The 18957-nt window shown below is 43.0% G+C and overlaps 1 protein-coding gene across 1 annotated transcript in view; it reads right to left on the bottom strand.

Moving 5' to 3' along the window:
- Positions 1-18957, bottom strand: part of TMEFF1 (transmembrane protein with EGF like and two follistatin like domains 1) — a 266724-nt gene that overhangs the window by 15569 nt on the left and 232198 nt on the right. The gene's annotated exons all lie outside the window — the stretch shown is intronic.

The following is an 18957-nucleotide window of genomic DNA, read 5'->3' as shown; positions in this document are numbered from 1 at the left end:
GATTAAACTGTCACTACTATGACTGAACGGAGTTTCACTCCAACTGGCGCAGTCAATTCAACAGTACAGACTCGCTGGCAACAGTTCATATCAGCTCCTAGTGAGAGAAAAAATCCTTGGGTGTCAACCACCTTCCACATTTGTTTTATTGTCATGTAGGTTTCAATGTACAGCATTTACCAGATCATGTGGGATGCCGAGTCTCGCATCATCCTAACCTCCTCCCACCCCATGCAATGTTTCGGGAGTCACCGCCCCCCCCCCCCCTTACTCAGCATCATGCTAGGACTGAAGCAGGAAGTGGCATGGCCGCTTCCTGTTCTGTATACACAGCACTCATATACAGCGATGGTGAAGGCAGGGACGGTAAATAAAATTACAGCAGGCTCCCAACTCCCACAGCTCCATGATCCTTGCACAGTTAAATGCAGACCGCCTGGATGTATATAGTCAACAGGTGGTTAACCATTTTTTACATGCACTAAAAAAGAATACTGGAGATTTCCTAAGATTGAGACTTCAGCAAGTTGTACAATGGAGGACTCCACTGGAATCTGCAGGGAACCAAACTGTGCCAGAAAGGCATGACCCAATTTTAGAAATGTTAAGAACTGTATTCTAGGTATTTAAACTTGACTACAAATCTGTCACCTCGATTTTAAACGCATGTATTACTGTATAAAACAATCCATAATCGGGGTGACAGATTCCCTTTAAATGAACAAAATGCTGACACTGGGGGGGCTTTGTGTGTCAGTTGTTTATAAAGTTATTCCTTAGGTGGATACTTGAGTAGATTTCTAAGGTGAGGGTAATAGTATTTAAAGGGTAATACAGTATATATTATGCCATAAATGTCCTCAGGGGCCAGCATCTCGAGAACGAGCCCCGTTTTATGCCAATGTGAATGGGGAGGTGGCTGTACATGTGTGACACTCTGCATTCACTTCTAGGGGGCCTTCTGGAAAAAAAGCTGAGTTAAAAAAAATCACAACCAACAGGCTGACTTATTTAGACATAAAAGTTTTAAAAGGGGTATAATGGCAATATGTATGATAGCATTATAGTTACACAAAAGTTGTACACAGGCTTATAAAGACATGCCTTAGGTTACTTAACACTAGCGGTAATATTTTCGGGATTGAGATCCATCATAGGGTCTCAATACTGTAAAAAAAAAAAAGCTTCCATTTTGTCCCCATTCATTGTCAATACACTACGTGCAGAATTATTAGGCAAATGAGTATTTTGACCACATCATTCTCTTTATGCATGTTGTCTTACTCCAAGCTGTATAGGCTCGAAAGCCTACTACCAATTAAGCATATTAGGTGATGTGCATCTCTGTAATGAGAAGGGGTGTGGTCTAATGACATCAACACCCTATATCAGGTGTGCATAATTATTAGGCAACTTCCTTTCCTTTGGCAAAATGGGTCAAAAGAAGGACTTGACAGGCTCAGAAAAGTCAAAAATAGTGAGATATCTTGCAGAGGGATGCAGCACTCTTAAAATTGCAAAGCTTCTGAAGCGTGATCATCGAACAATCAAGCGTTTCATTCAAAATAGTCAACAGGGTCGCAAGAAGCGTGTGGAAAAACCAAGGTGCAAAATAACTGCCCATGAACTGAGAAAAGTCAAGCGTGCAGCTGCCAAGATGCCATTTGCCACCAGTTTGGCCATATTTCAGAGCTGCAACATCACTGGAGTGCCCAAAAGCACAAGGTGTGCAATACTCAGAGACATGGCCAAGGTAAGAAAGGCTGAAAGATGACCACCACTGAACAAGACACACAAGCTGAAACGTCAAGACTGGGCCAAGAAATATCTCAAGACTGATTTTTCTAAGGTTTTATGGACTGATGAAATGAGAGTGAGTCTTGATGGGCCAGATGGCTGGATTGGTAAAGGGCAGAGAGCTCCAGTCCGACTCAGACGCCAGCAAGGTGGAGGTGGAGTACTGGTTTGGGCTGGTATCATCAAAGATGAGCTTGTGGGGCCTTTTTGGGTTGAGGATGGAGTCAAGCTCAACTCCCAGTCCTACTGCCAGCTTCTGGAAGACACCTTCTTCAAGCAGTGGTACAGGAAGAAGTCTGCAAGGTAAGAAAAACATGATTTTTATGCAGGACAATGCTCCATCACACGCGTCCAAGTACTCCACAACGTGGCTGGCAAGAAAGGGTATAAAAGAAGAAAATCTAATGACATGGCCTCCTTGTTCACCTGATCTGAACCCCATTGAGAACCTGTGGTCCATCATCAAATGTGAGATTTACAAGGAGGGAAAACAGTACACCTCTCTGAACAGTGTCTGGGAGGCTGTGGTTGCTGCTGCACGCAATGTTGATGGTGAACAGATCAAAACACTGACAGAATCCATGGATGGCAGGCTTTTGAGTGTCCTTGCAAAGAAAGGTGGCTATATTGGTCACTGATTTGTTTTTGTTTTGTTTTTGAATGTCAGAAATGTATATTTGTGAATGTTGAGATGTTATATTGGTTTCACTGGTAAAAATAAATAATTGAAATGGGTATATATTTGTTTTTTGTTAAGTTGCCTAATAATTATGTACAGTAATAGTCACCTGCACACACAGATATCCCCCTAAAATAGCTAAAACTAAAAACAAACTAAAAACTCCTTCCAAAAATATTCAGCTTTGATATTAATGAGTTTTTTGAGTTCATTGAGAACATGGTTGTTGTTCAATAATAAAATTAATCCTCAAAAATACAACTTGCCTAATAATTCTGCACTCCCTGTAGGGACAAAGCGTAACTGAACAGAACAGAGTGCACCTAATGCATTCCGTTCCGTCCTGGGATGCGGAGCAAAAAAAATAAAAAAATCCGCCATGACCCACAATGCAAGTCAAAGGGGACGGATCCGTTTTCTCCGGTTGTATTATCAGTAACGGAAGCGTTTTTGCTGAACCCTGCCAGATCCATAAAAAACGCTAGTGTGGAAGTAGCCTTAGGCCCCATGCACACGGCCGTTGTTCACGGCCGTGTGTGGGCCGTGGAACCGCGGCCTGGATCCCTCCTGAGAGCAGGAGCGCACGGCGTCACTGGTTGCTATGACGCCGTGCGCTCCCTGCTGCCGGCACAGTACAGTAATACACTGGTATAGATCATACCAGTGTACTACTGTATTGCGGCGGCAGCAGGGAGCGCACGGCGTCATAGCAACCAGTGACGCCGTGCGCTCCTGCTCTCAGGAGGGATCCAGGCCGCGGTTCCACGGCCCGCACACGGCCGTGAACAACGGCCGTGTGCATGGGGCCTTACAGGAAAAGTCGAGGTACAACTGATGTTATATATAGTACAGTGCAAACGTGGGCAGTACATGATACAAGGATTATCCCTTTGCTGTTCTTTGCAGAGTAACATACATAGTAACATAGTACATAAGGCTAAAAAATACATTTGTCCATCCAGTTCGGCCTGTCATCCTGCTAGTTGATCCAGAGGAAGGCAAAAAAAAAAACGGTGATGTAGAAGCCAATGTTCCTCATTTTAGGGGAAAACAATTATTCCTGACTTCAATCAGGTAATCAAAATAACTCCCTGGATCAACGACCCCTCTCTAGTAGCTATATCCTGTAATATTATTACACTCCAGAAATACATCCAGGCCCCTCTTGAACTCTTTTATTGTACTCACCACATGGATAGATAAGCTGTTTGAGAAGGAAGCAGAGCTCCAGGAGCGCCACGGCCTTCTCACTGTTTACCGCAGGCCCAGTGCTGTCACGACTAGTATCAATTAATCTATCTATCTAGAGCAGTGTTTCCCAACCAGTGTGCCTCCAGCTGTTGCAAAACTACAACTCCCAGCATGCCAGGACAGCCTTTGGCTGTGTGGGCATGCTGGGAGTTGTAGTTTTGCAACAGCTGGAGGCACACTGGTTGGGAAACACTGATCTAGAGAATAGATCATCAGTTTAAACAAACTGCAGAACCCATTCAAGAGGTTTTTCTATATATTTTTTTTAATCTACACCTTTCCTTATGAACTGTTCTAGTCCCTCCTTCCAGGTCTCTTTCTCCCTCCTATAATGTAATTACCCTCCTCCCCAGTCCCTATTTTAAACACTCCTCCTACCTTCTAGCCATCTTTTCCTCTAAAACAGCTGCACCTTCCCCATTGAGGTACAGCCCATCCCTACGTTAGAGCCTGTATCTCCAGGAACTCAAACCCCTCCTTCCTATACCAGTTCTTGAGCCACTTATTAATCTCGCTAATCTCTCGCTGCCTTTCTTGTGTGTCTCGTGGTATAGGTAGTATATCAGAAAACACTACCTTTGAGGTCCTTGCCCAGAGCTTGTGACCTAAATCCCTAAAATAATTTTTAATTGCTTTTCACCTATCTCTAACTTTGTCATTGGTTCCCATATTGGCCATGACCGCTGGATCTTTACCAGTCCCCCCACCCAGTAATTTAGCAATATTTATTAATCTGTACCCCTAATAATTGAGTCTCCCACTACCAGCACCTGTCTAGCCTGCCCTGCTCTCTTGGTCCCCTGGTTTCTGGAGCTGCCATACTGACTGGCAGAGGAAGTGTCTTGCTACAGCAGTGCTATCCCTGAACTGACAACCCCCTCATCTGCCAACCTTGCAAACTTGTTGGGGTGTGCCAGATCAGGGCTAGCCTCCCTTGCACTCTTCCCTCTACTGTTACCCAGCTAGCAACCTCACTTTCCTGATTTTCCATACTAGTACCACCCTCCCCTGCATCTACCCCATAGAGTGCCTGCTCAGTGAGCAGCAACTTCTTTTCCACATTGCCAACATATCTCAGTGTCAAAATTAGCTTGTTCAGATACAGGATGTGCTATTCCAAAAGGGCAATTTGCTCACATGTGGAACAAAGATATGCACCCTCAAACGGCTGTTCCAGGACTGCATACATTTGACAAGATGTGCACTGGACTGTGTTGTCAATATTGCAACACATACTAATAGGGATTACACAAGAAAAGAGAAATAAAAAATACAATAAAACAGTGCAATGAAAAGCAGCTGACTTAGTGTAGTCCCCTCCTAAAGTCTCTGAATCCCAAGTCACTTAATCTAAAGTCACACTTAATACGAACACACACTTAAAATGAAACATGCAAATGCTGAGAAACTCGCGTTGTTTGTCTGCTTGTATAGGTGCTGCTCCCAAACAACTTCAAACCAGACTGCTGTTTTATTTCCTATGGATTCAAAAAGGATTTCAAAAGAGTCATGCACAGACCCCTTAGGCCCTCCATCAGGCATAATATAATGTGTAAATTTTGTATAAATGTTCTTTTTTTTTTTTTTATATATTCTTTATTTTCAGTTTTATAGAGTAAACAACATATATGCAATGATATGACAATAGAGAGGTATGTATTAGCACTACATAATGTAAAGTCGTATCTTTACAGTCAAACATAATACTCAATTACAAATGCATGAGCATACAATAGTCTGTTATACTAACAGCAAGGAGAGTTATCTTCTCTCCGTGCTCTGGGAGACTTGTAAAATCATATATATTCTTCTCTAGAAGGTATCCAGAGCGCCTTTTATCAAGACTTTGTATGTCCAATACAGTAATAGATAGAGTGATTAGAGGAGAAAGAGAGAAAAGAAGAAAAGGAGGAAGAAAAAGTAAAAAAGCGGGGAAAAGAAAGAAAGGTGTAGAGAGGGGGGGGGGGGGGAGGGGGGGAGGGAAAGAGGATAGGTATATCACTGTTCAAGTTCTAGCGTTAAAGTAAACGTCGGTCAGGACTCAGAGCTCACCCTCGCCAGAGATTTCCAAGGATTCCATAGTTTTTCGTACTTATCATGTGTCCTCTCAATCCAACTGGACATTTCTTCGAACTTACAAATTTGAGCCATCTTAGCTTTCATCTCGTGTACAGAAGGGGGGTTGGCATCAAGCCAATGCAAGGGGATCAATGCTTTTGCTACCGCTATAACGTGTGAGACCAGATTCTTCTTGGAAGGGGAATATTGATATAAATGTTCTTTTAAGCTTAATTTTCTGTAAAAGTCCTGCTCATTAGTTACCAATCAACATGAAATTTCCATCAAATCCCTTCCTGACAGCACTGTAAAGTCTAGCTGACTATTGTGAACAACTTATAAGAGAAAGAAATTGATTGGCAGCATTGGATTTTCCAAGCCTAATACATTCCTACAGTTTTCTACTGAAATAAAAGGTACTGGCCGTGTCTGATAGCCTCTGATCCTCCCAACTAAACTAAAATGTATGTTCATGCATAGACAGACTACTGGCTGAACTTTGCCAAAAGACTATTTGTAAACACCCAGATTTAAAGAGGACCTTTCATTTTTTTTATTTATTAATGGAGATAAATACCTTTACTTGCGGGGTACCCCGCTGATGCTGCACCCGGCTGTTTCCCCCTAAAGTTTTCCCGCTCAGTATGCTAATACTGAGCATCGGTACAGGGAGGAGGAGATGCCAGGGTTTCTCAATGGGCTTCTCCCTGGCTATGCCCCGATCCAATCACAGTGAGTATCACAGCCAGGGAGAAGGTGAGAAGGGGCAGCATCAGCGGGGGGAAGGTATTTATCTCAATTAATAAAAAAACATGAAAGGTCCTCTTTAAAGGAAATGTATCACCAGGTTTATACTGCCCTACCTGAGGGCAGCATGACGTAAGACACCCTGGTTCTACCTGTGTGTCATTTACTTGTCAATATTCACTAGTTTTTATTGAATCTCAGTTTATCATTGAAACACTGAAGTCTTCTCACTGATGAGCGTATGCTCTGGAGGCAATATTCAGGAATTTACGGCTTCCCCCACCCATCAACTGCTAATTGGCAGCTTTCTCGCTATGCTCACTTGGGGACATGTCACTGCCGAGGCCAGTGCATGGCTGTTAAAGTCCATGTGACCAAGGATGTGGCGTCACTCACTGCCTATCCACTGTAGAGATGCTTTGAAAAGGTTAATGAGATTCCTTCTTCTCCACATTAGTGCTTACTAATTTTTGGGGGTCATAATCTCCCTTAAGTATTAGGAAGGACACAATGTTGCAGAAACATTGTAATAGCAAATATATAACCAAATCTGAAAACATGGAGGTCAGGCATTAGAATTATGTATACTCAGCACAACAGTTCCCGATGGAACACCCATCTTCAGTGTTCAGCGTGTGCTGTGCACTGAAGACGGATCCTGAGCCTACCTCTACTCTCCTTGCTATATACAACAATATAAATATCCCTATATGCTGTATTATTACTCCTTCTTGTCTCCCTGAGTATTATATTGGCTGTCAGTGGTGATCAATGACCCATATCTTTTTTTTATCTCCCCAGTGCACTGACTACCTAACTAGCCGCTGGGGAGGTACAAGAGAGAAGAGCTGTCAGCGCTCAGCACTGACAGTCAGTGTAATACTCATGGATAAAGGGAGAAACTGTTTTACAGTACATAAGGACAATTATATATATTATAGTGCATCTCAATAAATTAGAGTATCATCAAAAACTTTATTTATTTCAGTAATTCAATTCAAAAAGTGAGACTCATATATTATATAGATTCATTACACACAGAGTGATCTATTTCAAGCTTTTATTTCTTTTAATGTTGAGGATTATGTCTTACAACTAATGAAAACTAAAAGTCTCTATGTCAGAAAATTAGACTATTGAGTAAGCACTATAATCAGCTAATCAACACAAAATACCTGCAAAGTTTCCCTAAGCCTTTAAATGGTCCTTCAGTCTGGTAGACTACATGATCATAGGGAAGACTGCTGAAAGTTGTCCAGAGGACAGTCATTGATAAGATATTTTCCGATATGTATATGCACTAATTATATATATATATATATATATATATATATATATGTCTCTATATATTGTAAAACTGTTTCTCACTGCCTCCATGAGTATTACACAGACTGTCAGTGCTGAGAGCTGACAGTCAATATAATAAGCAGAGAGACAGGGAGAAATGATGTTAGAGTACATAGGGACATTTATATTATATAGCCAGGAGAGTATGTAACTTTCTGCATGTAACAGTGAGCCGTTTTTAGTGAATAACTAAACATTGAAGACAGGTTTTCCTTAGCAATGTTCATTTCAAGCATTACTAAGGGATGATGTTTTTTAATAAAACTGAACAAAATCACTTAATAAAATATATTACAAAACCACTTCCAAACACATAAAAATACTTGAAGTGACAGTTATACTTTAATACATTTGGTAAATGAGCTGCTTTCACGGCTTGCTGATGAATGGGTAAATGTGTAGAGAACAGCATGGCACCTAGCTTGGAAAAAATCCATATATATATATGAACAATCAATCATTAATAAACTTGCTGTTTATGCTATGTGAACTCATTCTGTCCATACTCTCATGATTAGGGAAATCCTTAGGGGTCTAGAAGTAATTAGGAATTTATGATCAGATATTTCCACATAAATGTTACAAGTGAACCTTTGCAAAGAAACAAGGTCATCGTGTAAAGGCTATAACCAGGTCATGTTTCCTTATAAGTAGGCCATTTCACAAATTACAGTAATTATACAGCTCAAATGATGCTATAGCACTGTTAACACTGGTCTGCCACTGAAGATAGTGATTGCCTGCAGGCTGCAGTAGTCATAAACCGCATCCTGGCACGTCACTGATATTATGGCATGCACAGTAGACAGCTGAGGACAGTGATTGGCTGCAGTGGTCATGTAACATTTCAAGGTATTTTACCTTTGTTGTTTGTAAACAAACAGCTACAGATCCAGAATCAGCAGGACAAGTACAGCAATACAGAAAATGGCACAAGAGAAAGGGGTGAGTACAACAATGTCTTTTGAACCCCTTTACGCATAATCACGTACATGATAATGTGTGAGGGCTGTATGGAGTGGGCTGCTGCAGTGAGTCTGTTAAGGTGAATGGCACAAGGGATCAAAAGATCCCAAGTTCCAGCCCTCTAAGGCTGCAAATATATGTTCAAAAGTAAAAAAAAAATAGTAAAAATAAAATGCTAAATCACCCCCCTTTCCCAATTTTACATATAAGCAAAAAAACAAAAACAAATCAGGTATCACCACGTCTCAAAATGTCTGAACTATTAAAATATAAATATAATTTTCATGTGTGGTCCACACCATAACAGAAGAAAATAGAAAATGCACAAATCACCATTTTTAGTCACCTTGTCCCCCCAAAAAATTGAATAACAGTGATCAAAGTAGCACATAAGGTCATAAGTAGCACATAAACGGTACCAATAAAAACTACAGTTCGTTCCGCAAAAAACAAGCCATCATACTGCTCAGTGGATGGAAATGTATAAAAATTTATGGCTGTCAAATAATGGCGATGCAAAGGAATTTTTGATTTTATTAAAAAGTTTTTATTTTATTTTTTTAAAGTAGTAAAACAAAATAAAACCTATACAAATTTGTTATCATATTGACCCACAGAATAAGGATGTCATGTCATTTTTAGCGCACAATGAACGCCATCATGTCAAAACTTTTGGTTTTCTTTTTCAAATTCACCCTACAAAGATTTTTTTCCAGTTTTCCAATACAGGATATGATAAATTAAATGGTGCCATTAAAAATACAACTTGTCCCCCAAAAAAGCCCTTTTATGGCAATGTGAGTGAAAAAAAAAAAAAGGCTCTTAGAATGTCAGGAGGAAAAAAATTAGTGTAAAATTAGTGTAAATAAGTGTAAAAACGAAAATGGGCTTGGTCTTGAAGTGGTTAATTGAGCCCACTTTAGAGCTTGCCTAAAACTTTGAATTATCTCAGACAACGCCTTTAAAGAAGACCTGTCACATCTCCTGACATGTCAACTTTAGTAACTACTTGCATTCCCCAAGTAATAACAATTCTGCAACATCTATTCTTATGACTCTCTGTTGTGCCATTCCTGTATTATTCCCGCTAGAAGTTTACAAATAAATTGTAAAGGTACTGCTGGGTGCTACCAGTAGTGGGTGTTTCTGACTCCAATCAGTGCTGCTGGTGTCAGATTGTGCAGGGACACACTCCCAACTGGAAACACCCATCTGTACCTTTACTGCAAGCTGCTGGCAATCTAATATAGAAAGTTGAGTGTATGTTCTGGGATCCATATTGTTTATTATCTTTATCAGCGAAATTGCAGAAGGCCTCAATGGTAAGGTGTGTCTTTTTGCTGATGACACAAAGATTTGTAACAGGGTTGATGTTCCTGGAGGGATACACCAAATGGAAAAGGATTTAGGAAAACTAGAGGAATGGTCAAAAATCTGGCAGCTAAAATTTAATGTTGATAAGTGCAAGATAATGCACCTGGGGCGAAAAAACCCAAGAGCAGAATATAAAATCAGTGATACAGTCCTAACCTCAGTATCTGAGGAAAGGGATTTAGGGGTCATTATTTCAGAAGACTTAAAGGTAGGCAGACAATGTCATAAAGCAGCAGGAAATGCTAGCAGAATACTTGGGTGTATAGCAAGAGGAATTACCAGTAGAAAGAGGGAGGTGCTCATGCCACTCTACAGAGCACTAGTGAGCTTGGAATAGCTTGGAAGAAAGACGCGACAGAGGGGATATGATAGAAACTTCTAAATGCATAAAGGGAATCAACAAGGTAAAAGAGGAGAGAATATTTAAAAGAAGAAAAACTGCTACAAGAGGACATAGTTTTAAATTAGAGGGGCAAAGGTTTAAAAGTAATATCAGGAAGTATTACTTTACTGAGAGAGTAGTGGATGCATGGAATAGCCATCCTGCAGAAGTGGTAGCTGCAAATACAGTGGAGGAGTTTAAGCATGAATGGGATAGGCATAAGGCCATCCTTCATATAAGATAGGGTCAGGGGCTATCCATAGTACTTAGTATATTGGGCAGACTAGATGGGCCAAATGGTTCTTATCTGCCGACACATTCTATGTTTCTATGTATGTATGTCCGCTAAAGGAATCTGCACTGTCGCATTTACAATCACAAAATGTGGCACATATGTACATCAGGTATCCGGGAAGGTTTTAGACCGGGTCTCAGCTCTCTAGCATGTACCGTTCCTGAGATATTCCCCAAAAATTCATTAGCCAATAGAAGCCTGGTCACATGACCCTTATCAGCCAATAGAAGCTCGCAGGCCCTTAGTCTCCACATACACATAGTTTTACACCAGGTTTCCATAACAACCCAGCCATTTTTCTTCACTGCTGTAGGTCAGCTTTAAAGGGGCAGGCTGCAGTGGATGATACTGTTAAGGGAGCGGAGTGCTGTGAAGGTCATACTTAAGGGGCAGGTAGAGTGGCCATTCAGGCCACCCTCAAAAGACGGACTTAAAAACCCCGTCCCCAGGTCCCGCTAATCTATGCCCCCAACCTGATTAGGCCATGCCCCCTCCCACTCCACAGCTAACGGGGATTGGAAAAATGAAGGTAAAAATCAACTTCTGTCAGCTGCAGGGGTGGGAGGGAGGGTGACTTTCTCCCTGCAGCTCACGCTTAGACAGCACAGTGCTGTTCAAAAGGACATCCCCGTGTCCATACAGGTCCTGCGCCTGAGCTGATGAAGGCTGGACAGGCCGACACGTGCCCTCAATATGTATCTGCATTGATGAAATAAAGAAAGAGATGTTTTGAAGACAACGAGCGTCCGCTGGGATTTTTTGCTATATTTCCATTGGAGGGTTCCTTTCCCGTGCCGATGAACTGGAAGTCAGTTGCTGGAGGACAGGGAGTCTGAAAACCTAGGGACAGGCTGCCGTGGAGGTCAAAGTTAAGGGGCAGATTGCTGTAGAGGCCACTGTTAAGGGCATGGGGTGTTGTTGAAATCACTGTTAAGGAGATGGGGTACTATGGATGTCACTAATAAAGGGATGGCTGCTGTGGAGGTAACTGCTAAAGGGGTGGGCTGCTGTTGAGGTCACTGTTAAGGGCGCTTTTGGTCCCTTAACAAGTGGGAGGCCCATATGCAAACTGTTGTAATTCCTACACCGTTCACCTGATTTGGATGTAAATACCCTCAAATTAAAGTCTGCAGTTAAAGCACATCGTATTTGTTTCATTTCAAATCCATTGTGGTGGTGTATAGAGCCAAAAATCTTAAAACTGTGTCGATGTCCCAATATTTATGGACTTGGCTGTAGATTCATAAGAATAGATGCTTCAGAATTGTTATTACATGGGGGAGTGGGGGGTGCAAGAAGTTACTACAACTGACATGTCTGTAGAGTTGACAGACCCTCTTTAAGGGCTAATAATATCTAATCTGGTATTTTTCTCTATACAATAAATAATCTTTGAAGCAACCAGAGGATTTATTTCTCTACATCAGAAGAATAGATGCATTGGTTACTGGGAGCACAGGGATGGATTTATTTACAAAATTGGAAGAAAGCAGCGTGAGCCTTGGTTTGGATTTTGTGAATAGCAAGGTATACAAAATGTACTGATCACCGCAACTAGCTCATGTCAAACTGTCAACATTAACCCCTTCCTGATGTTCCTTGCATATAGAAGGCACAGGGGGAAAGGAGTTAACAACCCATGCCATAGTATTACGGCACACTGATTAGACAGGCAGAGGAGCTGTTCTTGTCCAATCAGGGAAGGGTCCTGGTTGTTACTGACATCCAGACCCCTGCTGTAATTGCCAACATCAGTGAAAACTCTCATGCTGATGGTTTAAACCCTTAGATGCAGCTGTCAATGCTGACTATCACATCTAAGTGGTTTACAGAGGGAGGGGCTTTCCTCACCCCATCGGCTCAATGTGATGTGATCGAAGGGTACCAGGGTTTGCTATTGCAGCCCGAGGCCTTAGAAATGCTTCAGGACATACCAACTAGAAAAGCCTACAAGGCTTAGTCTTATAAGTGAACTGTCAGTGTATTGTAATGCATTGTAAAAGCGATCAGATCCTCAAAAGTTGAAACAAACAAACAAATAAATGTTTCAAGTAAAAATGTGCCCCTTTCCCCCATCAAGCCATTGACTATTCTAAAAAAAAAGAAAAGAAAAAAATAGATATATTAGGTATAGCCACGTTCAAGGCTGGGACCACGTCCACCACCAACCCACCAACAGAGGCTGAGCTGCCCAAGTGCGCCCCCCCCCCCCAACTTGTGGAGTCTTTACTAAATACTTACTGTTGTAATCACACATAAATATGCACAGTTTAATGTACCAATTAACTATAGCTGTAAACAAATGCACAACCTCTTTAGATCCATATAAAGATAGAAATAAAGTGCAAAAACAAGTCATATAAGACAACAACCACATAATCTTAATATAAATAAACATAATCCTGTCAACAAGACAATAAAAACTAGCAAGTTTTGCAGGGGTACGGGTAGATGGGGTGGTAGGAAAAGGGCTGATGGGGGAAGGGGGGCTGGGTTAGATCATCTAACCCCCCCTCCCCCCATCAGCCCTCGACCCCCCCCATCTACCCCACCAGACATTTAGATGTTATTTATTCCTGCAGCTCTAATGCTCTGATGATCACTGATCAGTAAATGACTCAAGTCAAGCCCCCTAATTGTGTAAAAGTAGCAAAACTTATCAGCCAATCGAAGCTCGCATCCCCTTAGTCTCCACAATTTTACTCCAGGTTTCCATAACGACCCAGCCATTTTTCTTCACTGCTGTAGGTCAGCTTTAGGCTAGGGCTACATGATGACAATAAGTCGCACAACACATAGGGCACAACTACACTGCTACATGCATCCATGCAGTCGCAGCGTGACACCATAGCCTATAATGATAAAAATTGTTGCACGACACATGTCGTCATGTAGCCCTAGCCTTAAAGGGTTTCTGTCATCAGAAATAACGTTATGTAGCTGACTGACATTAGCCATTAAATCCCGTGCCTGTGCCGTCCCGTTTTGTATTCGGCGCAGGCACAGTGAGTGAAGGACGCGCTACTGCTGCCGGCTTCCTTCCTTCAGCGCAGGAGCAGTGAGGAAGGCGGCAACAGGAGCGTGTCCTTCACTCACTGCTCCTGCGCTGAATACAAAATGGGGATGCGCAGGCGCAGGATTTATTGGACGTTGAGGAGAACTCGGACCTCAATCAACAGGACCTGGGCGTGCTAAATGGTTCGTAGACCGAGCCTCTAGGTGCTGAAGCAACGCCCTAATAGCACCTAGAGGATTATTAGCATATTTTAAAAGTGTTTATTTTAAGAGAACGGCGACAGGCAGGGAGATATAAGTCATACACTTATATATGGCTGACATTAGCACATCGCTAATGTCAGTCAGCTACATAGCGTTATTTCTGATAACTTTAAAGGGGCACGGAGCTATGGAGGTCACTGTTATGGGGGCAGGGGCCACTATTAAAGAGGCAGCTGCTGTGGAGGTCACTGTTAAAGGGGCGGGCACTGTGGAGGTCACTGTTAAAGAGGCGTTCACTGTGGATGTTACTGTTAAGGGGACAGGGGCCACTATTATAGGGGCAGCTGCTGTGGAGGTCACTGTTAAGTCAGCAGGGTACTGTGAGGTCACTGTTAAGGGACCGGGGTACTGTGGAGGTTACTGTTAAAGGGACGGGTGCTGTGGAGGTCTCTGTTAAGGGGCAGGGAACAGTGGAGGTCACAGATAAGGGGACTGACCCCTATGGAGGTCAGTTTTAAGGGGCGGAGTGCTGTATAGGTCACTGTTAAGGGGGAGGTCCCCTGAGGAGGTCAATGTCAAGGGAGTGGGGTGCTGTGAAACTCACTGTTAAAGGGGCGGGCTGCTGTCAAGGTCAAAGAGGTCCCATTTTAAGGAGGCTGGGCACTGTGGGGAGGGGTCAGTGTTAAGGGGTGAGGGGCTGTGGAGTTCACCGTTAAGGGGAGCGAAGTACTGTAGAGGTCATTGTTAAGGGGTATACTGTTGATATCTTTCAACGACACAGAAACATTAAATAAAAGAGATGAAATATATATACTAGCAGTAGGACTCGGCTTCGCACGGGTATAGTTCATCTATTTCATTTTATGCTTCCATGTATCGTAAAAAATCATCAACAGTATTCCCCATAAAAGTGACCACCACAGTGCCCACCCCGTTAAAAATGACCACATCTTTAACAGTGACCTGCACAGTGCCTGCCCCTTTAAAAGTGATCTCCACAGTAACCGCCCCTTTAACATTGCCCTCCATAGTGCCCGCCCCTAACAGTGACCTACACAGTGGCTGCCCCTTTAACAGTGAGCGCCACAGTGCCCGCTATAGTGTCTGTCCCTTTAACAGTGACCTCCACAGTGTTCTCCCCTTTAACAGTGACCTTCACAGTGCCCGCCCCTTTAAGAGTGACCTCCACAGGGTCCACCCCTTTAACAGTGCCCTCCACATTGACCGCCCCTTAAACATTGACCACCCCTTTAACAGTCACCTTCATAGTGGCTGCCCCTTTAACGGTGACCTTCACAGTGAACGCCCCTTTAACAGTGACTTCCACAGTGCCCGCCCCTTTAACAGTGACCTCCACAGTGCCCGCCCCTTTAACATTGACCACCCCTTTAACAGTGACCTTCATAGTGTCCGCCCCTTTAACAGTGACCTTCAAAGTACCCGCCCCTTTAACAGTGACTTCCACAGTGCCCGCCCCTTTAACAGTGACCTCACTTCTCTGCGATTCCAATTATTATCTTACAAGAGTGTCAATTGTCAATACAAGTCAAGTAAATCACCACACTGGGCCTCAAAATTTGAATGGTGCTGTTTTACTCCTGAGCCCTGTGGTTTGTACAGGCAAAAGAATAGGATCACATGTAGGGTGTTTTCGAAATCAAGAAACACACCATAATAATAAGAAGGCAGACTTTTCACACTGGCACACAATGGGCACAACATACTGGGCACTGAAATGACATCTGTAGAAAACTTGCAACTTTCAGTTATGACCGTCTGCTGTGCATCAGCTTTTGCAAACCACCTGGGGGGTCAAAAACCCTTTTTTGGGGGGTTTACACTGTAATGGTACCTCAGGGCTCTGCAAATGTGACATGGCACCTGAGAAATATTCCAACAAAATCTGCCCTCCAAAAGCCAAATGACGCTCCTTTCCTTCTGAGCCCTACCATGTGCCCATAGAGCAGTTTATGATTACATACTGGGTGCTGCTGTTTTCAGGAGAAAATGGGTAACAACTTGTGGGGTAATTCTTCTTTTGTTACTCTTTGTGAAAATGAAAAATTTAGGGCGAAAGCAACATTTTCTAAATTCTATGAAAAACCTGTAGGACCCTTATAGCACCTCTCGTTCCAGAGGCCACCCAGCTTTTGACCGGCTCCACAAAATTCGGCCCCTCATAGACCACCTTAACACCAAATTTGCAGATTTGTATAACCCTGAGCAAAACATCTGCATAGACGAGTCCCTTATACATTTTATCGAGCGCCTTGGCTTCAAACAATACATCCCAAGCAAGCGCGCCCGGTATAGGGTCAAATTGTTGAAGCTCTGTGAAAGGGCCACAGAGCTTATACAACAGGCAAATTTTAGTCTATGAGGGTAAAGATCAGACCCTGGAGCCGGTCGTTGCCCTAACTACCTGGGGAGCAGTGGGAAGACAGTCTGGGACTTGGTGTCACCCTTATTTGGCAAGGGGTACCATCTTTATGTGGACAATTTTTACACAAGTGTGCCCCTCTTCAGGCATTTGTTTTTAGAACAGATTTGCTGCTGTGGCACCGCGTGACCTAGTCGCCGGGGCTTCCCCCAACGGCTCGCTACCACCCGTCTTGCAAGGGGGGAGAGGGCTGCCTTGTGTAATGAAGAACTGCTTGCGGTGAAATGGAGAGACAAGCGTGACGTTACATGCTCTCCTCCATTCACGCAGACACGACAATACAAATTGAACGAGCAACCAGTGTCATTGAAAAGCCCCTCTCGGTCCACGACTATAATTTGCTCATGGGAGGGGTGGACTTCAATGACCAGATGCTGGCTCCTTATTTAGTGTCCCGCCGCACCAGACGCTGGTATAAGAAGGTGTCTGTATATTTGATTCAATTGGCTATGTACAATAGTTTTGTTCTCTACAGCAGTGTTTCCCAACCAGTGTGCCTCCAGCTGTTGCAAAACTACAACTCCCAGCATGCCCGGACAGCCTTTGGTTGTGCGGGCATGCTGGGAGTTGTAGTTTTGCAACAGCTGGAGGCACACTGGTTGGGAAACACTGCTCTACAGTAAGGCTGGGAGAACAGGATCCTTCCTCAAATTTCAGGAAGAGATCATCAAGAACCTCCCGTATCCAGGAGGTTCCGTGGCCCCACCCACCAGTGTAGTGAGCCGTCTACACGAGCGACATTTCCCTAATGTCGTTGCTGGTACCTCAACCCAAGCGCCACCTCAAAAAAGATGTTGTGTCTGTAGCAGGAGTGGAATAAGGCGTGACACCCGTTATTTCTGTCCTGACTGCCCTGACCACCCTGCCCTATGCTTAGGGGAGTGTTTCCGGAAGTACCACACACAGGTACACTATTAGCATAGGGATTGCATCTCACAGGACAGGCACACAGGGCTCTTAGGGCCCTTTCACTCACAGCTGCTGCAAACCTCTCCGTTCACCTGGGACAAAGTGCATAATGTACTTTGCCACATCTCTGGGCGATTTGTGCTTTGCACATTGTCCCATGGGGAAGGAGAGGTTTGTCCTATAAAGGTAAAAAAAGCAAAACAAAAAAAAAATCACCAGTAAGCAAAAAAGTTAATGTTCTGTTCCAAAGGTTCAATAAAGTTTATAAAAGTTACTGTTCTGTTCAAATGTTATATAAAGTTAATGTTAATAAATTTATTGCGTTGCAGCATGGCGCTGCTGTCAGATCACACAAAAGTCGGTGTATGCAGCGCTGCAAGATGAGATTTCTCCTCTGCAGTAAAAAAGATACGTTTGCCGAGGCTTATGAGCTGAGGGGCGGTGTTCATATGCTTTGGCAAATACTTTGTATATAAAAAATAAATAAATCCCGGCAATGATTTTTTCATCCACATTGATCGATGCGAATGAAGAAATCTGTGGCGTTCATTTTTTCTTTCAGCCCAGAGGCTGAACGGAAAAAAAAAATCTCATTACCCGTATGCTCAATATAAGGAGAATAGCAGAAACTCCTAATGCTGGCCATACATGTAATGATTGCGGAGACACTCAAATACCAGGGCAGTACAAACACCCCACAAATGACCCCATTTTGGAAAGAAGACACCCCAAGGTATTCGCTGAGGGGCATATTGAGTCCATGAAAGATTGAACTTTTTGTCCCAAGTTAGCGGAAAGGGAGACTTTGTGAGAAAAACAAAAGAAAATCAATTTACGCTAACTTGTGCCAAAAAAATAAATCTTCTATGAACTCGCCATACCGCTCATGGAATACCTTGGGGTGTCTTCTTTCCAAAATGGGGTCACATGTGGGGTATTTATACTGCCCTTGCATTTTAGGGGCCCTAAAGCGTGAGAAGAAGTCTGGAATCCAAATGTCTAAAAATGCCCTCCTAAAAGGAATTTGGGCACCTTTGCGCATCTAGGCTGCAAAAAAGTGTCACACATGTGGTATCACCGTACTCAGCAGAAGTTGGGCAATGTGTTTTGGGGTGTCTTTTTACATATACCCATGCTGGGTGAGAGATATCTCTCTAAAATGACAACTTTGTATAAACAAAATGGGAAAAGTTGACTTTTAGAGCGATATTTCTCTCACCCAGCATTGGTATATGTAAAAATACACCCAAAACACATTGCCCTACTTCTTCTGAGTACGGCGATACCACATGTGTGACACTTTTTTGCAGCCTAGGTGGGCAAAGGGGCCCAAATTCCAAAGAGCACCTTTAGGATTTCACAGGGCATTTTTTACACATTTGGATTTCAAACTACTTCTCATGCATTAGGGCCCCTAAAATGCCAGGGCAGTATAAATACCCCACAAGTGACCCCATTTTGAAAAGAAGACACCCCAAGGTATTTCGTGATAG

Source organism: Bufo gargarizans, chromosome 5 (assembly GCF_014858855.1).
Source record: "Bufo gargarizans isolate SCDJY-AF-19 chromosome 5, ASM1485885v1, whole genome shotgun sequence".
NCBI lineage: Eukaryota > Metazoa > Chordata > Amphibia > Anura > Bufonidae > Bufo > Bufo gargarizans.
The sequence above is the reverse complement of the archived record's forward strand: the minus strand, read 5'-3'. Positions and strand labels throughout refer to the sequence as shown.